Source organism: Streptopelia decaocto, assembly GCF_964273445.1.
Source record: "Streptopelia decaocto genome assembly, chromosome: 27".
NCBI lineage: Eukaryota > Metazoa > Chordata > Aves > Columbiformes > Columbidae > Streptopelia > Streptopelia decaocto.
Window position 1 is genome coordinate 1,793,887 of NC_138682.1, and position 10,408 is coordinate 1,804,294.

Consider the following 10,408-nt stretch of genomic DNA (forward strand, 5'->3'; position numbering starts at 1 on the left):
GGTGTCTCCATGGCGCATGCGCATCCCCCCCACCCCGCCCGCCTCTGCCGCCGCTTCCCGCCCTTTTCGCGGCCGCGCTGAGGGGGCGGCTGCTCGAGGCCGAGGCCGCTGGGGGGGGGAGCGGGGGTCTGTGCCCTTTTCGCTCCCCGCTCCGTGCTGCGGTGTCCTGGCAGTTGGTATGTACAGCCCTGAGCGTACGAGGGTGGGTTGGGGGCCCACGGGCTCCTCCCGAGTTGCTGAGGTGGGGGTGAAGGGGCTCAGGGCAGTGGCTCCTCACCACTGCTGGAAACGGCCCCGTGTTCTGGCCTTGCCTGTGATGGGAACGGCTGGGCTGTGAGAACGGGCTGTGTGCTGAGAGGAAGGAACCCCAGAGTGTCAGGGGTGGAAGGGCCCTGGAAAGCTCATCCAGTGCAATCCCCCCATGGAGCAGGAACACCCAGATGAGGTTCCACAGGAACCAGGCGGGTTGGAATGTCTGCAGAGAAGGAGACTCCACAACCCCCTGGGCAGCCTGGGCCAGGCTCTGCCACCCTCACCACGAACAAGTTTCTGCTCAGATTTAAGTGGAACCTCCTGTGTTCCAGTTTGCACCCATTGCCCCTTGTCCTGTCACTGGTTGTCACCAGAAGAGCCTGGCTCCATCCTCCTGACACTCACCCTTTCCGTATTGATCCCCAGGAATGAGTCCCCCCTCAGTGTCCTCTTGTCCAGCTCCAGAGCCCCAGCTCCCTCAGCCTTTCCTCACACGGGAGATGCTCCACTCCCTGCAGCATCTTGGTGGCTGCGCTGGACTCTCTCCAGCAGTTCCCTGTCCTGCTGGAACTGAGGGGCCACAACTGGACACAAGATTCCAGGTGTGGTCTCCCCAGGGCAGAGCAGAGGGGCAGGAGAACCTCTCTGACCTACTGACCACCCCCTTCTAACCCCCCCCAGGTCCCATTGGCTTCCTGGCCACAAGGGCCCAGTGCTGGCTCATGGTCACCCTGCTGTCCCCAGGACCCCCACTCTCTTCTGCCCGTGCTGGGGTCCCCTGCAGACTTGGTTTGTTTGGAAACAAGAAGAAGGGTTTTCAGCAGCCAAGCGAGATAACCTGCATTCCTGAGATGCTGGAAAGTTTGTCTATCTTTGTTAGCGTGACACGAGTGCTTGCTCTCCAGCCAGTGCTGCAGCTCCTCAAGATGTTTATCTGACAAGTGGACTTTCAGGAACAGCTTTAGGTGTTTCATTTTATTTCTATGTTATTCATAATGTGTAAAGTACTGACTTACCAAGTTTAAAAAAAAAGAGAAAAGCAGGTAATTGGTGCTATAGCTCAGTCTCCCTGCTGCTGTTAATCAGGCCAAGAGTTTAACGTGGCCTTTGTCAGAGCCACAGTTTGTGTATCCTTCGAGCTGTGTGGAATTCCCAGCCTGTTCTGTGCTGTGGAGCAGCTAAAGTGACCAGTTAAAATTACCACACTGCTCTCGTTTTTATGGCAGTCTCAGCACTGACATGTGAAATTCACTCATTCCAGTAAAAAGCCCGAATTATGGCCCAGAAAATACATCAACTTTGTAAATACAGGCGTTGTGGCTTAAACGAACAACAGAGCGACCCGTGTGCGGGAGCTGTGTCCAGGTGGAGCAGATGGGACACTGTTACTAGGGCATGTCAGATAAACTTCCATGTGCTGTTATTAAATGCGTGACTCGTACAGGAAATTGCATGTTTATCTGGGTTAGTGAGCAGGACAGCCCGGTTGGATTCTCCTGCCGGAGCAGAGGTACCTGCTGCCATTTCAGACCCCTCAGCGGCACGGGACATCGGCACTGGACCGGAACACCACGGCGCATCCAAATGACACCAGACACTGGTGTTTAGGCAGCTTGAGCAAGACATTCCTGCTCTACCACTGTGCAGCCTCATCCACAGAAATGCTGCAGTGATTTAATGGTTATACAGAAAATATTATTTCAATATAAGTTTCTCCCCAAGGAAAACTATCCTCACTCTATTTTTCCCCGAATCCTAGTTTTCTGAATGTGACTTGATCATTATATGGAATAAGTTGACATTTTGACCTGCAATATATTTCGTTTGCGTATATGGTTACAACCTGTGGACAGGAACTTCCAACATAAGGCATTATTCACTCAGAGAAAGGAGGAGCGCACTTTAATTGGTGATATCTTTAAAACGCTGGAAAATATTTTCTTAAATATATGATTCTATATTGAATTAAATGAAATATGTAAAACTACATCTAATAGTGCTGTTTGGGCAAGCACATGAGCTGGGGTGCTGACGCTGTTCTGTTTGCCTCTTTGGCACCCTGAATGTAGTAGAGATGTTACAGGGTGTGTCTGTGCCCCTTCAGCAGCTGTTTATGGACCTGTTGCTTGGGAATTTATGTAGAATCACAGAATCATTTGGGTTGGAAAAGCCCCTCAAGATCATGGAGTCCAACCATAACCCACCCCTGGCACTGCCCCATGTCCTGAGAACCTCATGTCCGTCTGTCCAACCCTCCAGGGATGGTGACTCCAGCACTGCCCTGGGCAGCCTGTTCAATGCCCCACAGCCCTTTGGGGAAGAAATTGTTCCTAAATCCAACCTCAACCTCCCCTGGCGCAACTTGAGGTTGTTTCCTCTTTTCCTAACCCCCTTTAAACTTAAATTATCTCTACAGTCTTTTGTGACACTAAGTTCCAGACTTGTGTTAAAAACTGGTTTAAACTAATCTTGTCGTTTCTAAGCGTGCCTCCCCATTCTTCTGTAGCAGGATTCTGTGAATATTGAGTCTGCATTCACTTCTCCTGCCGTCCTGACTTTGTAAACCTCAGTAAGATCCTCCTCAGCCACTTTCTTAATCAAAGAGTCCCAGCCTTTCCGATTGCTCCTTATTAAAGCAGCTCATCGCTCCCCTCCTCTGCACCTTCTGGAGCTCCATCGCGTTCTTGAGCAGCTGAGGATTTGTCACGGCAGCGAGGGCTTTGGCCTCACCTCGGTGTTTGTGGCCAAAGCAGCTGACATTCACCAGGCTTTTGCGGCTGCTGTCGCACCCTGAGCCGGCGGCTTCAGAGACGGGTCAGTGACGATGCCCCGATCGCTTTCCAGAGTGGCAGCTGACAGCTCTGAGCTCAGCGCCGCTTTAAAATGTGTTTCCTGGTGGTTTGGTAAGAGGTTGTTGTGAATTGCAGGTATAAAGGGTGACAGGTCAATAAGATATGAACAGCCTGTTCCGGGAAATAATCTCAGGTATAATTATTAACACATTTATAGTGTTTGTTTCTTTCCTAGTCCTACTCCTAGATCAACAGATTGCAACTCCCCTAGTAGATTTATACCAGAGTGGGAAATTCAAAGAAATATTTTCTGTCTTCTCAGTCCTCCCTTTTGGATGTTTCTTCTGCTCCTTGCTGCTGGCGTAGTGGTGCTTCCTGAGGAGTCCACGTTCTCTGGCTGATTCTCCAATTGTTGGGGTGGCCGAACTTCCTACACAAGAGGCCCAGATGGGGTACGGCAGCTGCTGGAGAAACACCATGTGCTGTGGACAACGCTCAGACACCCACATGGCTCTTTTCTTTCTTTTATTTTTTGAGATCTCCACCCAACCAGTGAACCTCATGTGACCCCTCCCAACAGCACTACTGCTTTGTTTAATCAGTGATTAAACTGGAATTTTCCTTCCATTTCCCAACACTCTCTGTCAATCCTTACATTCCCCTTTTGTTTTTCAGTAAAGCCAAGGCAGTATAAAAGTACAACCACCATGGCATAACGTCACTAAGGAGGCATCACACATCCCTATGAGATGTGGCGACGTGTCTCTTAAATCTAAATTACTGCCCAAGTGCCACTGCCAGGCCCTGGGGCCATTGCTGAGCTCTGTTCAGACAGGTCCCATTGCTCCTTCCAACAGCACGTGTGTCACCTCCACCAGGAAGAACAAAACCTGAACTCTGCGATCCTACAACAGCACCACAGGTTTTCACTGCAGCTTTTTTCCATGTTTTCCTTTTAAAATATATTTCTTGTTTTCTAACCACCAGTGAGTGCAGAGCTGAATATCACGTAATGATTCCCTGAGCTCTTTCCTGAGCCAGAACAGTTAACTTTGACCCCCATTCTTGTCTAATTAGAGTTAGGCTTGCTTTGCTCCCGCATCTTCCTACTCGGTAGCGTTTCGTTTTGCTGTCAGTTTGAATGCTCGCGTACTTTGTGTCGTGAGATCCTTCTCTGGCTCTGCCCACTTTGTGTATCCTGAATAATTTTGTAACCTCAGTAAACTTGGACATTTCATTGTTCACCTCTTTCCCCAGCTCGTCAATGACCATATTGTACAATTCAGGTCTTGGTACAGGTGTGTGCTTTATTATAGCACTACGTGTTGGAGGCTTATGAAACAAAAGCTGCTGTTCCTGACGAAGGAATCCCAACCTCCAGCACAGCAACACTGTTTTCTAGCGGTACCAGCTTCATCTCTCCCCCATGTGTTGCAAACCCCTCTTTGTTTGCCGGTAACTTTAACCAGGCAGTTGCTCACTGTGAGCTCTTTCATTCTCAGACACTCACAGTTGCTTCTTTTTCTTGAATTACAGAATTCGTTCAGCCCTCTTGGGGACTGAGAGAGATATTGGATCCACCTGCTGAACGCAGTTATGGATTTCTTCCCTTTTGTGTGCATTTCAGGTTATCACAAAGGCAACAAATGGAAGGGATGGATAGATTTCCTGCAGGATGGATGTTCCCTGTGGGACAAAGCCAGAACTGAATCGTTCTCGTAGAGCCCTTTCCTGGCAGCTCGTGGCACCAGCGGTTGGAGCTCTGGCCTTCGGAGCCTGTAAACCTGGGTTCCCACCCAAGAGGTTCTACTGGGCAGCCCTCAAACCGGTGAGTAATTCTTCACCACTAATCTGGTGGTTTGGGTTTGCATCTCCCTGATTAGCACTCATTAGGTGACTCTTGCATTAATAGAAGTTCAGGAAGTACCATCCCCACTTTACAATGGGCGAAGTGAGGAACAGGAATCTGAAATTGCTGTTGAGTAACCAGTGCCAGAGCTGGGGCTGAAGTCTGGGGTCCTAGCCCTACCTTTTAGGCATTAGATGCTCTTTCTCACCGAGACAGTTTAAATGTTCTTGGGAAGAAGAATGAGAGATGGAGGAGGAGTGCAAAAACGCAGGCGGCTCCGCTGTGCTCGTTTGGAGATCATTGATAACAATATTTGCCAAACAACTAATTAGTTTTTCCTTATTTATGGTGCCAATTTATCTTCCTGAGTTGGTGTTTGCAGCAAAGTGCAGGGCTGGGGAGACAAACTGCTTAATGCCACTGGTTTTATCCATCTCTTTCCTGGAGTTTATCAGATGTTTTCAGGCCCTTTGGACTTAATTGAGTTTGGAAAGGCACAATTGCTGACCTGACCGCTGAGGTTCTGTCACCACCGCAGCTTCTGGCGAAGCAAAACGTCTCCTGCCAGAAGCCGAGTCTCAGATGCCTTTTGCTAAATCGGGGGTTTCTGGTGGAGTTAAACATTAACATCCTGCACAGCTCCCATGTGTTCAAGGTCCAAGCGGGAAGCGGTGCTGAGTCAGCCTGGCAGCCGCGTTTCCTGCTCCAGCTCTGGCCTGCGTGATTCACTCGCTCCTCCTCTCTGCCTGGAAGTCTTAGTCCTGATGGAACCGCGACAAGGCGGCAGAGGGACATTTCAGCTACTTTGCACCGCACCATCGGAGATCAGCCCCTGATAACCTCATACCCGGGCGGGTTTCCTGCCTGGCCTACGAGGACTGGGTACCAAAAACCACCCCTGAGCTGCAGGAGAGTTTCCTTCAGCTGTTAAAGCCACCATGCTCATGCCACGGCAGGGCCGTGCTCCTTCCCGGCAGCGCTGGGCTGGGAATTCACAGGGCAGCTGCTTCTTGTCTTGCTGTTCCCTGCGCAGATTGCTTTTACACGGGCACTTTAAAGAGAAACGTAAATCCTGTTAATTGGGGCAGTTTGAAAAGCACGGCCGAGTCGCAGGAAGGAGGGCAGGCAGAGTGGAGAGCTGGTTTATTGAATTTTATTGCCACAGTACATAAACTCTGGCCCTGCCAAGTGTTTGGGTGTAACCGGAGTGTGACATGGGCTGTCCCTGGGAGCTGCAGCTCCGTGCTGTTCGCCTGCGCTGAACTGCGTTGGAATGAGACCCAGCGACCGCTGCTCCTCAGCTCAGAGGCTGCCCGAGGCACCCACCCCACGCTGGTGGGACTTAATTTTGCCTGGAAAGCAAATCGTTTACTCCAGCATCGATGGAAGTTTGTGAAAACGCAACTGCACAATCTCTGCTGAGCTCAGACCTAGAAATGGAGCCAAAAGTCTGGCTGGCTTTGGATAAAACTTCACTGTGGTTACAGGCGTCAGGGGATCTTGTGATGGTGCAGCTGATCTTTCCAACATCCAGCGTTCTTGCGTTAGGCTTCTCCTGCTGCACAATAACACGTTTAGAGTTCAAAACATCGTCTCCTTGCTAGGGTTGGCATTTATTGATAGCAGAATTATCGGTCAGGAGGTGCTGATGAAACTCCTCTGCCTGTGTTCCTGATTCTCCCAGGCTTCTTCCCAGCGTGCCAGCACATCCACAAAGCCTCCAGCATCCTCAGCAGAGGGATTTCTAAACAGACACAGCTTCTCCCTCCAGCACAAAGGCGCTCGCTCGCCTTCCTGCTCGGGCCAGCGTGCCACGTCTGTCTGTTCCTCAAGTGGTGGCTTCTCAGTCCAGTGAATTAAGGGGGGAAATCAGGTCTAAGCTGGACTCGGCCCCTTTGAGACTTGTTGACAGAGAAATGTATGCCTTGAAACTGCTTGAAAAGAACTGCAGGGAGGGAGGAGAGCAGGGAAGTGTCGGCTGTGAGCTGCCGCCCTCTCCCGAGATCTCCTCCCGCCGGGAGCGCGGCCCCGGCTCTGCCGCCACCTCGGGACTGGCGGGCACAGAGTCAGCTGCTCTGCCGCAGGGTTCGTCCTCTGCATAGATGAAAGGAAAGTGGTTTGGGGTCCAAATGTATCTCATGGCTTTGGAGAAGAATTAAAGCCAGATGTTTCCAGCAGGCCTGCTGAGACCAGTCTTTGCTGACATCTTTACCAAGGAGGCCCAGCCTGTGGCTGCAGAGCTCCATGCTGGGAACACCCTGTCATCCCAGAGGCTCCGCTGGTTGCTGGAGGCGCTGCTGTCCGGCAGAGCCGCGGCAGAGCCAGTGCTGCCAGCTCTATAGCTATTCAGCGTTTAAAAATGGTTATTCCTTGCTGCTAATGGTGACGGCTGCAAGGGTATAGTGACCAGAGCAGAGCACCTTTGGATGACAAAAAGTGGCGCAGAGCCGGGGTCAGCTCTCGTTTCAGACACAACGCTGTGTGTCGTGGTTAACGGAGCACAGAACATCATCCCTGTCCCAGGCCGGAGCTTGGACAGACCGACAGACAGGAAAAGCTTTTGCTGCCCAGAGATTTCATCAGAACCAGGGAGAAGGTGTTTTATTCTTGCATCATGTGGCGTTTGCATTCAGCTGTGCCTGAATTGAACTAATAACCATTCCGCTGTGGGTAGAACAGAGGTAAAATACTCGGAAAAGGGAAACGGAATCCTCGCTGCAGCGCAATCGGGGAGGGAGCAGCGTTTCCCACTTCGCGAGGGAGTAACCAAAACCTCGGGACCGCTGGGTGTGCGGTTCCAGCTCACACCCAGATGTAATTAATCTTTTTGCCAGCGTAGCTGCTCCGGGCTCCCGACTACAATAGGTTTTGCTCTTTTGCGTTTGTCAGTCTGCCTGGTGGTGATAACATTCAACTTCTGGCCTCTTAAGGATGAATTCCTGATGCTGTGCCCTCAGCGCTACCTCGAGGTGGAGTTTCCTCTTGCGAAATCAAGCGGGTGCTGAAAATGTCCTGTTGGCTGCGGTGCCTGGGAAAGGCTTTGCTGGCTGGTTTAGGTGGACGTGTCATGGTCATCGTCTTCCTCCCGCCCCGTCCCAGCTGCTCGAGAACAGGTGAGATGCCCCTGAGATCCCGTTCGCTGTTTTCTGAGGAGTAAATGATAAATTCAGAAGGTGCACTCAAAGCAAGCAAAAATAAACGGAGCAGAGGAAAGTTAGGCGGCAGGAAATCCCAGTTTTTACTGGCATCCGCTCATATCAGATAATTTGACCTGTAACAACAAATAAATCCCACTGTAGTCTGCTTCCCCAAAGCTGGCCAAGTGACCGCAGTGAGAAAAGGAGCTTTGTGCCGTGCCCTTCGTTTGTTGTCGCAATATCACGTCTCGTGCCAGTGTGTGTATCGATTCATTCTGCTCCGGACCGTCACGGACAGAAGGCGCAATTGTTTGTGCGCGATTCAAACGCGGCTGTCGAGAGGAGCCCGGCCGGACCGCGAGCTCCGCGCTGCATGGAGGCCGAGGAAAATTGTTTGTCTCGCCACCCTCCTGTAAGTTAACGGTTGCTGGTGACTAATGGGAAAGAAACTTCGCCCCGGTGTAAACACAAACATGGTTTTAGTTGCCTGCCAGATAGGTATGAACGTTACCTGATTGTAGCGCGTTCTGTGGCTTGAATTGTGTCATTTCTGCATTGCTCCCGTAGAAAACAGAGGATTATTGTTCCGAAGGATGAGTTATTTACTAGCTCTATGGACTGGGGCTGCCTCTCCACCCCATCTGCACTTGAAGCTGATGGACTGGCCGTGTCTCGCTGGTGTCCCTGGCACCCACCGCTTGACACCTCAGTGCAATGGCAGGTCTGGGCAGAACCAGCTTCAGGAAAATTAGCGCTAATTTACATCCCATCAGGGCCTGGCTGCAGGATCCTGAGCTCCCGTAGGATACCCTGCCACTCAGCAGGGCTCAAAATGAAGCTCAGAACTATTTTGTGCCGCGTTTTCTCTATTGCTTTGATAGCTCCGGTTAAAGCAATGGGCACGCTAAAAATTAATGAGCAGATTTGGAGATAAAGAGCTCTGTAAAACAGGGATAATACTTAACTGCTTCACAGGGGGCGTGAGGATTAACGAGTTAATGTTCGCAAAGTGCTTTGAAGATGAAAAGTGCTCAGTCTGATGGCATCTGGTGGGTGAAGGAGATGAGAAGGAAGAAGAGGTTCTCGATTCCTTGCTGTAACTACCAGGAACAAGGTTTCGCTAAATGTCAGAATAAATAACGATCCAAACTGGTTTTGCTCCGCGCTGTCCCTGGCGGTTTGTAGTCAGGCAGAAGATGAGTTTCCAGAACAGATTCCGCAGTCTGTAATTAGTCACTTCTTATTTATTCTGCTTGAAGTTATTTCTTCGCCTTCTCCTCCTTCACTCGCCTTTTCTTTCGTTCGCGTGTCTGGGAGACGCTGGTGGGCGAAGCGCCCGCGGGACCTGCCAGCTGGGCCGGCACTTTGCACCGCAGCTTGTGCCACCGCTCCTAATCTCTTCAGCGGACCCTGATTATTGCGCTGCCTCTTAAACACCCCCAATTTGCTAGAGAGTAATTACAGGGAACGGCGTTAAGCAGCGTCTGGGTTCCCATGGTGGGCAAGCGGCAGAGATTTGTGGCAACATCGCCCTGACGGGGACTCTGGGGACTGAAAACTGTGTCCTGCACCCAAACCAAACCCCCTCTGAAACGTCTTAGTTCTTTAACAGAATATTTCTTGATCACCTGAAACCCCTCAACAACCCCGGTTCCCCATAACTGGCTGTAATAAGTTTTGTGGATCTTGCCCTGTTGCTCTGAAGTGAAACGGTTTCAAAGCTGTTTGGTTTTTTTCCTTGCAGAATCCCCTCCGTTCTCCAGGGCGGGAGCTGAGGCACCAGCGAGCAGGATTCTCGTGTTCGGAGCTTCCGCTGGGTGAGATTTGGCCCTTTCTGCGTCCGCCTGACACCGATCTCAATGTCACTGCAACGTGAATATTAAATGTGCAAAACACAGAATAAACAGCTCAGGTTCCCATGGGCTCAACCACGAACGTGGAGGTGAGTCAATGTGTTCAGTTTTGGGCCACTCACGCCAAGAAAGAGCTTGAGGTGATGGAGCGAGTTGAGAGAGCGGAAGGGGCTGGAGCACAAGTGTGATGGAGCGGCTGAGGGACGTGGGGGGTTCAGCTGGAGAACAGGAGCTGAGGGGAGACCTTCTGATCTCTGAACTGCCTGAAAGGAGCTTGGAGCCAGGGGGGTCGGGCTCTGCTCCCCAGGAACAAGCGCCAGGAGCAGAGGAAACGGCCTCAAGTTGCACCAGGGGAGGTTGAGGTTGGATCTGGGGAACAATTTCTTCCCCAAAGGGCTGTGGGGCATTGAACAGGCTGCCCAGGGCAGTGCTGGAGTCACCATCCCTGGAGGGTTGGACAGACGGACATGAGGTTCTCAGGACATGGGGCAGTGCCGGGGGTGGGGAACGGTTGGACTCCGTGAT

At 51.3% G+C, this 10,408-nt stretch overlaps 1 long non-coding RNA gene across 2 annotated transcripts; it reads left to right on the forward strand.

The window, feature by feature from the left end:
- Positions 1 to 72: 72 nt before the first annotated feature.
- Positions 73 to 9,923, forward strand: LOC309450528. 2 transcript variants are annotated; one of them, XR_014186080.1, is made up of 5 exons: positions 2,818 to 3,066; positions 3,367 to 3,496; positions 4,672 to 4,872; positions 7,824 to 8,006; positions 9,775 to 9,923. It is a non-coding gene; the product is annotated as an uncharacterized lncRNA (long non-coding RNA). The 2 variants fall into 2 exon arrangements; XR_014186079.1 differs by lacking the exons at positions 2,818 to 3,066; positions 3,367 to 3,496 and adding an exon at positions 73 to 176.
- Positions 9,924 to 10,408: the final 485 nt, after the last annotated feature.